This window comes from Haemaphysalis longicornis, unplaced genomic scaffold (genome assembly GCF_048455015.1).
Source record: "Haemaphysalis longicornis isolate Haplotype H1 unplaced genomic scaffold, Haemaphysalis longicornis Haplotype H1 scaffold_3, whole genome shotgun sequence".
NCBI classification, from domain to species: Eukaryota; Metazoa; Arthropoda; class Arachnida; order Ixodida; family Ixodidae; genus Haemaphysalis; species Haemaphysalis longicornis.
This window is the reverse complement of record NW_027526335.1, coordinates 151,458,073-151,469,210: the sequence shown is the minus strand read 5'-3', so window position 1 is coordinate 151,469,210 and position 11,138 is coordinate 151,458,073.

Below are 11,138 nucleotides of genomic sequence, written 5' to 3'. Positions count from 1 at the left end.
ACCCATTTTGACTATGTCATGATAATAATCAGGAAGCACGTGATTACCCTCATCGAGACCTTTAAATTGATATGCCACACGCCCTAGCGTTATGAACTTGAATTTTAACCGAATCGATGACTTACCATGACTACGTCATGATATATCCATAACGCATTTTCGTCCCGAATGATTCCCCACATCGAGACCTTGAATTTGATTCCCCACATGCCCTCGCAGCATCATTTTGAATTTTAACCCAATCTATGACTCATTATGACTGCCTGATGACTACAATCAGGAAGCATTTTTTTATTTACCCTGCTTGATTCCCTTAATCCGGACCTTTCATTTGATACCTTACACGCCTTAGCCTCATCAGTTTCACTTTTCACCCAATCTTATGTGGTCATTATTCTGTCTTAAGGGGCGCTGCCCAGTCAATTTAGCTGATTCATTTGAAACAACAGAAAAGACAGCCCCCGCCCCCATTTCCCCCCGGCTCTCACCTCTTCCTTTGTGACCCCTAGTATATCAAGCCGTTAACAGTAGCAGGCGAACAACCAGCCCGCCAGCGCTGCCGTGTGCTTTCCCACCACCCTTTCCCACGCTCTTAGTGGATCCGTTAGGAGGAAAAATTAAGACAACCCTTTTTTATGACCTCACCAGTCAATTATCACTCACGCGACCAGCCGCGAAAATTAAATATACAGCAAGTGCTTATGGCCATGAAAATTCAACAAGAAACTAAAAAAAATCAAATACCCCCTGCCTCCCAACCGATCATGCAGATCGCGATTGGTGCCGTACCCGCAGGTAACCTGAATTCCGAGCCCACAGTGACGCATGAAACTTAACAGCCAACCATAGCTGCCTGCTAGGCTACTCATATGTGCTCAAACTCAAAATGGACTCAAAACTAATGTACTGAGAACTCAAAATGTACTCAAAACTGAATATGTACTCAAACTCAAAATGTACTCAAACTCAACATGTACTCAAAACTCAAAATGGACTCAAACTCAAATTGTACTCAAAACTCAAAATGGACTCAAACTCAAAATGGACTCAAACTCAAAATGTACTCAGAACTCAAAATGGACTCAAACTCAAAAGGTACTCAGAACTCAAAATGGACTGAAACTCAAAATGTACTCAGAACTCAAAATGGACTCAGAATTCACTAGGTCTCAGGCGTACTCAAACTCAATCGAACTCAAACTCAGTCGGGATCACTCGGCTCAAACTCACTCAAGCGCAAACTCAACATGCCACACTAGCCTTGCGATCAAAACAAGAAACACAGGTCACTGACCAAGTCAAAAACAACAAATTGACGTTTCGGGAGCGCTATACGGCTCCCTTGTTCACGGGAGCCGTATAGCGCTCCCGAAACGTCAATTTGTTGTTTTTGACTTGGTCAGTGACCTGTGTTTCTTGTTTTGAAGTATGCTACCTGACCAGATGGCATGCCGTCCAACCATCGACTTCATCAGCTTAGCCTTGCGATCGCTCAAACTCAAACTCACGCGTGAGTTTGAGTCCAAATGAGTCTGAGTGAGTGGACTCATGAGTGAGTTCGCCGACTTCTGGTCCTGGCTACTGTACAGATCACTATAAACTCCTTGGCTACTGTGACTATTTTATCCCTATTTGTGATGACATTGCCTTGCTAGTCTTTAAGTGCATACATCTGATTTTTCCCCACGCTCAGACGCCTCTTCCCTGCTTTCAGTCTGCCTCCGCTCTTTACAGCGTATTCGATCCTCTCCATATTATAGTTCCGTATGTCAGCTGTCTTATGCCTATTGATTAACTTCGATAGCTCACCTATTTCTATTCTGTCAGCTAGGATGGAGTTGTCATAGTTTGCCATTTCCTATTTAGATGTTTCGTCTCCTGGGAAGTGTACTAGTATCCTGACTATCCATCGTGCCCCGACTTCAACTGCACGCTGGCTTCCTGTGTCTTAAACTACGCTTCCTCAGTAAGAGCTGAATATCGGTTCTGTAGTGCGATCCTGAATTCTTCTACTTTACGTCTTACTGTTAGCTCATTAATTGGCTTCTTTCGTTCTACCTTGTTACGGTCCCTCCTCAAATCTAGCGTAATTCGAGATCTTAGCATATGGTGGTCACTACACCTTACCTTTCTGAGCACTGCCACATCCTGCACGACGCCAGGGTTATCGCATAATATGAAGTCAATTTCATTTTTACGCTCCCTGTTCGGGTGCCTCCACGTTCACTTCCGGCTCTCCCGTTTTCAGAAGAAAATATTCATGATGCGTAGGTTATTCCGTTCTGCGAACTCGACAAGTAGGTCCCCCCTGCTATTTCTACAGCCCAGACCATAATTCCCAACTTCCTTGTCTCCAGCTTGATTCTTGCCTACTTTAGCATTGAAGTATCCCAGAAGTACAGTATACTGTGTTTTTACTTTAGCCATTGCCGATTCCTTATCTTCATGGAAGCGTTCTACTACTTGGTCGTTGTGGTTGGATGTGGGCGCGTATCCCTCTACCAGCTTGAGTTTGTACCTCTTATTTAGCCTAAGTACAAGACCTGCTACCCTTTTGTTAATGCTATGGTATTCTTCTATGTTGCCAGCTATACTTTTATTGACTAGAAATCACACTCCCCGATCTCTTCAGTCCACTAGACCACGGTAACATAGGACGTGTCCATTTTTCAGTCTTAAGTGTTTTCCTAATCAAGAGCTACACTGGGACGTTCGGTTTTTGCACTGCCAAGCCGTCAGTGCTCACCACCTCTTCGAACTCCAGACGATTCAGGCTCATCGCGGTGTATCGGGCAATTCTACACCAGAAGTTACAGCTTTCTAGGCTCACAATCACAAGGTTCCTATCGCGGCTGTACCGTTCTCCAGGAAAGATGCGGCCGCACTGGCATCTTGTGTTGCGCGGCAGGTACAGCTTTCCAAATGGGCTGCTCCATTACGTTGCTATGCACTGCTATACTTCCTTGACCCAGAACGTACTTTCAAGTTAGCGCCGTGTCTCAACAAGGACGACGCAGCTGTACTAAAGAGCATACGTCTGAACGTCGCCTACACGCACCTTCTCTGTTTTAAGCTTCAGCAGACCAGCTCACCCTTGTGTGAAGGCTGCCACTGTCCAGAAGACGTCCACCATGTCATCTCTGTGTGTCAGCGATACGATACGCCCAGATTTTCCTTGAAACTGACTTTGGGCAAACTACCCACATCACGCCTTACGTTGCATGATGTGCTTGGCACCTGGTCATGTGTTAAAACGCCTCACATGTGACGAAAGCATTTCTCTGCTTCTTCCGTAGTTAAGGGTAGTCAACACTCTTTAAGAGTGGGGAACATCGGTGATACGTGTGATATAGAACCGCGTTCCTCATCTTTAAACTCTTAACCTCTGTGGAATGTCAAAGTGAACATTTCGCGTGTGTGTGTTCAGCATGGCTGCTAGGGTAACGTTGAATATGCCGCGTTCCCGTTAGGCTACTACGTGGTCTCAGAACTTGAAGCGAGCCTTTCTTCGAGTACACTTCAACATTTCTTTTTATTCCGAACTACTGAACATGGTTGCGACTCCAATTCTCACCATACCTTTTTCTTTTTCTTATTTTTCCTTGTTATTATCTTCGCTTCTTGCTTTCATTTTCTTTTCTTGTTTTTTTTCTGTCTCACTTGGTTATGTTTCACCTGACGTAGCATGTCAGGCTCTTTGCTGCACAAACCTCGTCAGTATCATTAAACCATTCTCTCTCTCTCTCCAATCAATCAATCAATCAATCAATCAATCAATCAATCAATCAATCAATCAATCAATCAATCAATCAATCAATCAATCAATCAATCAATCAATCAATCAATCAATCACTCCGTCACTTTATTCCAGTACTTTACGACACAGAAATACTGTTGATGGCGGGGGCAAATCCGTCAATTCCGACTGCTTGACGAGCCTCGCCACCCCTATAGGGCAGCGATAACAACAGCACTGCAATATAGGAAAAGTACTTCATCCTTTCTTGGTAACAATACTTCAAGGTTAAATATACACACAATTGATACATCTGTTTTTAAGAGAGCTCTACACACCAGGAACATTTGTACATTCATTTGGTTGGTTGTGAGGTTTAAATGCCCTGAAACTACGCAGGTTATGAGGAGCGCCGCAGTGGAAGGCCCCGGATTAATTTTAACCATCTGGAGAACATCTCGAATACATGGGCGTTTTCACTGTTCGCCTCCATCACAAATGTGGCCGCCATCGCCGGGCATGGAACCCGCGTCTGTGCCTCAGCAGCCCATGGCATGGTTGCACTAAGTACACGCAAGCATAAAAGTAAATACAACGCATTTTCCCCACAAATCAATGACACTTACTTTGTACAAAAATTTATTGACACAGTATTCTATAAAAGAATTGAGAAGTGCTGTAAGTGACATTCGGAGTGACATTCAGATTTTTATAAAGCGGCGTACTGAGGTACGTTGAAAGAATGATCGTTTTCATATGTTCACCATAGTTTGTTCTACACCGGGGTGAGACAAATCTAAGCGAATCTCTAGTTGAAGATGCAATTACTTTGTACTACTTTACCCTGCCGGAACAAAGAATATGCTTGGCCATCCTAGGACACTGCAACCGCGCAAACGAGTCTCTTCTGTTTTTTCTGCTTCTGAATATTTACTAAAGTTTTCTACCCGATACTAGAAACACTAGCTAACATGTGTATAAAACAGCATAATAGACACCTAATAGTGGCTTTGCAGGTGACAGCTTTTGTTTCGGCAAACCATCCCATTAAGCCTTAAAGGAGATACACAGATTTTGCATACATGAGTGTTCCATGACATGGTTGCACTAAGCACTACGCCAAGAGATAATAAATTATCTCCGTGTGTCGAACCGAAAAAAATAGGGGTTCGGTTACGGTTCGGGTTTTCTTTTCGTCCCGGTTAATTTCCGGTTCGACTAAACAAATACCGAACCAGTTCGTGAACCAGTTCGGAAGCTTCAAGCCCGTTCACGAACTGGTTCGATGAGTTGAATTATCAGTCATGTGAAAAAAATATTTAGTAGCTTAAAACGACAATAAAACAAAATAGGAACAAGAATTCAAAGTGCCAATGTTTCTAATAATTGTGGTGCAATTTAAAAGTCAACTTCTAACAATAGGGCAAGATATTGGGAAAATAAAAGACGCAGTGGCGATTTACAAGCTATTTTCTCACCCAGACCATATGTTGCCGAATGCTACATAAAGCCACCACCAAGAGATATGAACGCGGGGTATATTTTCTACCCTTTCCTTGTTTTGTTGAACTCGCCATCCTTGCCACAGAATCGCCCATCACATTACCTATCAAACCCTGGAGTTATGCCTGTGTGCTGGCGCATTTAAATACCGGCGTATAATACCAGCGGTGTGCATTTTTATCAGCTGTAGCATAAGAACAAAATCATACAGCAGCCCACAAACGAATTGGGTTAATTTTTCACCTATAATAATTTTTAGTGGTCCCTTTTGCTAGCTGTAAGTCACAGTTTTGCTAAAAGTAAGCTTTAGTTAAAGCTCAGTCCTTGCATTATTTCTCTGACCACTGGAATACATTTAGCGATACCTATCATGGAAGTGTGCGTTACTGTGAACATGTGACGTCGCGCAATCGTTCTTTCCGCTGAATTGCGGAATCATGTTACATAATATGCCCTCACAAACTGAAAATGCAATTTGATCAGCGAAGCACGAGATGGAACTTTTTTTCAGAGACGCTCTTCAATTTGTTGACAGCAGTACACACCCTTCGGAACGAGTGGCAGTAGAGCAGTGATTTAGACAGTCAGTGAAAGTGTACCCCCAAAACAAATCAGAGCCGAAAACTGCAAAACAAGCAGAGAGGACGAGGGATGGGTGAACGGGACAGTGTGGCACCGGACAGCCTTTCATGCATGTTTATCTGCTTTAGCGCTGTTTTTACTTCCAAGCCAAAACACGTAGTGCCTGCAAAGTCGAAGGATGCAGTATCTTGATGAAGGAATTAATGTGCACCATAAGGTGGCAGTTTTCCCTGCTATATCTAATAATATTTGTATCTGTTAAAAAACGAAAACTTGCCCGCTTTACCGTTCTCAAAAACTGACGATTATACCAGGAAACACGGCACTCACCCACTTCGCATTGATGACACGCTTGGTAGGTAAAGGTTGGACAAAGGAAGCTCAAGGATCTGTATATGATGCGTATAGGTATATGTATAAGAATGCGCACCTCAGAACTCACGACGTTATGATTAAACTGATACAACAAATTATCGATGGAAACTCCAGGCATAACAAAGCAATACTTGATCTCGACCTGCAGGGTGCCTTCGATAAAGTCAAGCAGTCGGCTATCCTGAGGCAGACATCCGGGCTCAACATAGGTGAGAGGACGTATAACTATTTCGAGGACTTGGTCTCGAACACGGCAGCCCAGCTGACAGCAGGTGACCTAAAGATAGACGAGAAGAACTTCGGTAGCACGGACGCACCGCAAGGCTACGTCATATCGCCGATGCTATTCAAATTCGTGATGATACAAGTCGCAGAGAACCTCAAATAGATCAAGAGAGTCGAGTACAAAGCGACGCTCACATAGAAGCAACCTTAAAAACAGCCATCGACGGGATGTAAGAGTGCCTCGAGGGCATGGGACTTCATTGGTCCTCGTGAAAGTCCGAACTGCTACTGTACCTCCCGCGGAAGCGATACCTTAGGAAAAGAACCTGGAGGGAACACGAGAAAATCCAAATTAGAACCAAAGCATGGATGGTTGTCCCGACGGTGAACAGAATCAGAGTACTCAGGATCACAATCGAGGTCAACGGGAGAAACGGAGACACCGTAACTCGCCTCATCGGCAAAACGGCAAATGGAAGGAGACTCCTCGAAAGAGTCACGGTGAGGCAGAGTGGCATGAGAGAGGAAGGCCTCGTCAGACTAGTTTAATCGTTTCAGGTCTGCCACATTGCGCACGTGGCGGCCTTTCACAGATAGAAGATGAGTGAGAAAAGCATGATTGACGTATTTATACGGAGAGCCTAGAAGACGACCCTTGAACTGCCGGAAACCACCAACGCGAACCGGCTACGGCAATTGGGGGTTTACAACACGCTGGAGGAAATAGCCGAAGCACAGCGTGCTGCCAAGTTCGAAAGGTCACTAAAGAAGGAAATAAAATCCTAGACAAGCTCGGTATAGAATACCACGACCAACAAGGCACTAAGATTCCGATAAAGGAGGAAATCAGACGCGGCCACAGAGTTGATCCTATCCCCAAGAACGTGCACGTGAATGTGTCAATGCGGAAATAGAACATAAAGTAACAGCTCGCCATTGTGGCCTCTCAGCGCATCATAGCACTCAATAGCTTGCCTCGATTCTCAATACCACAGCGTGTTTTAAGAAAGTCATAATGCTTTTACATTTGAAAGGACGTAAGACTACTTCAGTGCTGAGAGAAATTTTATTAGGGGTTCTTCAACCAGTACCAATGCGACTGCTGCTTCCAAAGTTTACTGTTGTTTTATCGAATTATGAAATGCTGCCGCGGAAGTATAAATATTCACGGCAGTTTTGATTCACGTGGTATTTCTCTTGTCGACGGATCTTGTAGGCATGGCCTTTTTTTTCACTTAGGAATATGCCAGTTTAGGCTATCTTTTCTTTACCGCGTGTCAGAGGAATCAGGTATGCAACGCCAGTATCTCTGATCAGAAACCTTGGTTCATAGTTCCTTCCTTGGTGCGGGAAATGTTTCTTCAACCTTTCCTCTTAACTGTAAAGCTTATTTCATCATTTCTTTCTTATCGGGTGTTTTACATACGAAAGAAATGCTTCGTCCTGCATCAATTTCCAGCTACAAAGTGCAGTTGAATTCTGTGACTCTCTCACCGCCTGCAGAGTGAGGAAGCAACACAGCAGTGAGCAATAAAGGATCAGAACAACGCCGTACAGGCAGCGCTCAGGCACGAGTTCTAGCTAGATATACGCTGTCTTACAGAGCGTCCGCCACACACCAGTGACACCGTCTCGGACATTTTGCAAACCTAAATCAGCAACCATATCATACAAAGCCCGTTACTATTATACCGAAATTTCACCTAATAGGTGTTGCACCTCAAGTCTCTCCAGCGGTATGCACACGATTAACACCTCTCCACACAACAAGAGCGGCGGCGCGTTCTCTATCTAATCAAAAACCGCCCCTAGATTTCAAAATGGCTCTGGTGTGTGCTAGTTGGTACATCTGCGAAGCTAATCAGCTTGAATAAAACCGAACACAAAGGAAGAGGCAGATACACGACACACTGCTGCAAGAGGGAGATACACGACACAGTCGTGTATCCCCCTCTTCATATGTGCTTGGTTTTGTTCAAGATTATTGTCTGCGCAGATTTAAAAAACACTGTTCATCCACTCTCTTGTGCGCACATAAGCCAACAAGTCAATGCTAACGCAATCACACGCCGATATCCGCCCCTTGTATTAGACGGTACGGTTTCAACAATCCCCCTGGGCCCCCAAATCTGACGACTGGAACGCGTGACCCAGCTGATAAACCCTCAGAAAGGCTTACGCAATGGCGATATCGCGAGGACGAATACGGACCTTGCACTCAGTATTATTTTCCAAATCGTCGCTCGACCTGCCACGGTGGCCCCGTGGTTAGGCGTTGGCCTGTTAAGGCCAGGGACGCTGACTATATTTCGGCCGCGGTGGCTGCTTTTCAGATGGAGGCGAGAGGCGAAAATGTCCATGTATGGAGACCCCGATGTAAGTTAAAGAAGCACTATTGGTCAAAAATAATCCGGAGCCCTCCACTTGTCCCGAAGTACTCGCCTTAAAACGCCCGTCGAACCCCCAAATTGCCAAAAAGTTGACTTGCGATTTTTATTTCCTGCATCGGTACTAGTTTTAATTCTTCATTTATGACACAGTATACAGTTGCCTTTGCTGCTTGTGGTCGGATAATCTGGGTACGTTGAGTTGTCATGCTCCAACAAAGTCGTTTTTCGAAGAACAGAGATACACAGCGTAGTCATACACATCGAAAGGCCCCCAAGCCACACTAAAAAGAAAAAGAAAATTTTGGTTTCCCAGACGCAAATAAATTTAGGGAGGCTTGCACACATCATCAAGAGTTGAATGGTGACGCTGTTGTAGGTTGGCATTGCCAGACACATGGTTAAGTTTCAGTATCATTGTTCATTCGCATAGCTGCGGTGCTAGTAATCTTCGTCATATGTATCGAAGAGGTCATCGTCCTCTTCGCCGGATGCGGCACTGTAGACTTCCACCAGCTAAACAGGCGAAGCTTGTACAAAGTCGCGCAAGGCTTGAACCAAAGCGAAGCTGCAGTATTTCTGTATACGTGAGCACTGAAGGACACATCACCACGTATTTGTTCAAGTTTGAACTTTTTTATTAGCATGTTCTGTCAGTGCATTGTACTGTGCTAGAAGTAGTAGTCGTCTTACGCACCGATATCGTTGTGTACCTCATGCCATGCATTCCATGGGTGGTAGATCTTGACGACCGCGCTGGAGTTTTTTTGCTAAAGCCACTGCGTAGCCTGGGATTTGGTGGTCGCCGCGAGACACGCCCTCACGAGCGCTCGACATTTTCTTGGTATTTGTTCTCAACACCGAACTTACGGTTTCTACAGTCATGGACAATTCGAATGCGAACCGCGAAGCGCGTGGCCGAAGATACCGGTGCCGTCACCTGGCAGCGGCCGTGGAAAACGCACGGACATGCGCAGTTGAGATGAAGGGAGCGAGGATGCGTGTCCCACTCCGATATGTTGCTCTCTGCTCGCTCGCATGCTTGCTTTGTCGCAACGCCGCAAGAGCGCTGAAATCTGAGCTCTTAGCGAGGCGGCGCAAGATAGTAGGCAACTGCAGTTAGTCAGTGCTCGGCGTCCACGATCGGCCGCTCCCCGCCTTTGCCAGCGTCACATAGATGCGCGTGCGTGGCGCAGCAACTCGAACCAACGACGACCATTGGGACTGGCCAAAAGCCATGTTTAGTGCAGTCAGGAGTTCATCCTGAGGCGTCGCATGCATGCCACAAGACCAAAAAAAAATAAATTAGCCCATTGGCAACGACGTCGTAACTCGGTTTATTTCGGCCAGGTAGCAGCCGCACAGTGCCGAGGCATACAGATCGCAGCATGTGCTTTGTGCCAACAACAATAAAAACAAATGAGATGACGGTGAGCGACAACCCGAAAACTGCCAATAAGCCGTGGCATTATTCCAAAAAAATGTTAAAAATGCAAATGTCATGGCAAACAGTCGCCGGGATAGGCAGCAGCCCCTGGACAACAAAGGCAGTGGCGGGGGCCGTTTCGAGACACTTCAATACTTGGTGAAGTCCCCCTTGGCAGACACAACAGCCGCCACACGTCCAGGAAGGCTCTCGAAAAGGCGCGCCGCGAAGTCGGTAGCCCCCAGGCGCTGCCACTCCCCTTCAACAGCTTGCCACAACGCGTCACGCGAGCCGCCCTGTAGCTGTAGGCTGCTAAGGGACTTCTTCATTGCTCCCCACACGTTTTAAATTATATTCATGTCCGCCCCCTGCGGTGGCCACTCGATCACCATGACGCCTCGTTCTTCTAGTAGATGTTTTACTGACCGAGCCATGTGTATCCGGCTTCGGTCATGCTGCAAATAATATAGACCATCCGCGAATGGACCATCGAGGGCGTAGGGTATCACCACGCTGTCAACGATGTCTTCGTAGGCAGCCGCGTTGAAGCGGCCCTCGATACGAACTAACGGACCGAGGCCATGGCTTGAACTCGCACATCAAACGCTAACGGCGCACCGGCCGCTACTTGAAATCCGCTGCAGGTTGCACGACTCGAATCTGAGGAAGAAAGAAATCGCAGTAGGTTAGTGCCGATATCGTTCGGACGTTTCTTTATCTCTGGGCCATTGTCGACAGATGCACCCGACGCACAATTTTGCTCCGTGAAAGGCAGTGCCGCAGGCAGCTAAATGACTGCATATGCTCCGCCGTCCTTTTTTTTATTGTTAGTCACAAAAGAAACTTGGCGGCCAGACTTGGGAGCGCAATAGTCCTGACTGCTGGCGAGGGCTGCGCCGAACAA